The sequence below is a fragment of the Schistocerca cancellata genome, chromosome 3 (assembly GCF_023864275.1).
Source record: "Schistocerca cancellata isolate TAMUIC-IGC-003103 chromosome 3, iqSchCanc2.1, whole genome shotgun sequence".
Classification (NCBI taxonomy): domain Eukaryota; kingdom Metazoa; phylum Arthropoda; class Insecta; order Orthoptera; family Acrididae; genus Schistocerca; species Schistocerca cancellata.
Window position 1 is genome coordinate 893,691,227 of NC_064628.1, and position 1,539 is coordinate 893,692,765.

Sequence of the window (1,539 nt, forward strand, 5' to 3'; positions counted from 1 at the left end):
GTAAAAATTACTAACAACTATACTTACATATGAAACAATGTGAACTATAGCTACCTATAAGATGAATAGAAGTTAATATATCTACTTATTCCTGATAAGTACATCACTCTTTATTATATATTTAAAAATCAGACTCTGAAAGTTGACATAAAAATCATGTATTTGATATACCAAAAGTAGTAACAGGTTCCTGGTTCTGTTGTTACCCAGATAGTTGATATTTCTGCGTGGCTATGAACAATTACACTCCCGCTGACTGCTTTGTTACCGCAAATGAAATATCTCTGGCACCATAGCTAACTATGAGAGGTGCAGCACATAATATGTTTTCTTTCTTTTGCTAAGTACTTTCCTCTCTTATATATTTTTAAACATTACATTCTGCAAGATGAAGTAAGAATGCTCTTTTTGATTTAGGAAATGTAGTAACGTCTCATTCTTCTCTGGTTACTCAGTGGGTTGATCTGGCTGCTTGGCTGTGAATGTTTACCAACCACTACATTTATGCTGCAAATGACACATCATCTGCAGCATAGTTAATTGTGAGAGGTGCAGAAGTTAATACACCTCTTACTTTTGGAAAGTACTTTCTTCTCTTATATGTTTTTGAAAATTAGGATCTACAAATTGACATAAGAATGATCTTTTTGATATATGAAAACTAGTAACACGCCGTCCTTCTGTGGTTGCTCAGTAGGTTGATCTGGCTGGATGGCTGCGAACATTTACCCTCCCAATCATCAAATTTATGCTGCAATTGAGGCATAACCTGCACTATAGTTAGCTATGAGAGGCGTAGCACTTAATACATTTTCTTTCTTTAGGTAAGTACTTTCCTAGGGTGACCAGACATACGGATTAATCTGGACATGTCCTCCTTTTCAGCTCTTTGTCCGGGGTCCGGTCGGATATTTATAGTGTCCGGCTTTTTCACAAAGTTGAGCATAATACAGTTAATGAATTTCTTGAAGTTAATTACAGTCAAGTCCTGTCTCATGTGAATACTAAGTGGCTGTTTTTTTTCGAGCCATTCAAAGGATACTGGAAATGTATGCTGCTCTTAAAGCTTACTTTCTCTCTGAAAGCAAACCACCAAAGGTTTTGTTTCAATTTTTTGAGAACAGGTTGAGTGAAGCTTACTTTTGGTATTTGCATTCATTGATGTCTTCATTCAGTACAAGTATTCTGGAATTAGAAAAGGAGGAAAACTCTGTGGTTGATGTTATTGAAATTTTAGAGTCAGTACAAAGGTGCTTGAAGACCGATTAAGTGAAAAATTCATTTGCCTTAAGGTCAAGCAGATCCTGAAAATTGCAACAGAGGAAGGCTTCGAGAAAGAAGTCAAACTTTTTATGGAGGAAGCTATTTTACTTTATCAGTCATGCCATGAATATTTGAAACGGTGCCTCTGTATGTTTGAGGGCTTGTCCTGTTTTAGATGGATGTCACTTAAAAATGATTTTTGCTACAGTGATGTTGAGAAAAGCCTTGTATATTTTCAGGAGAAATGTAAGGCCTTTGAAATTGAAGATGCAAAAT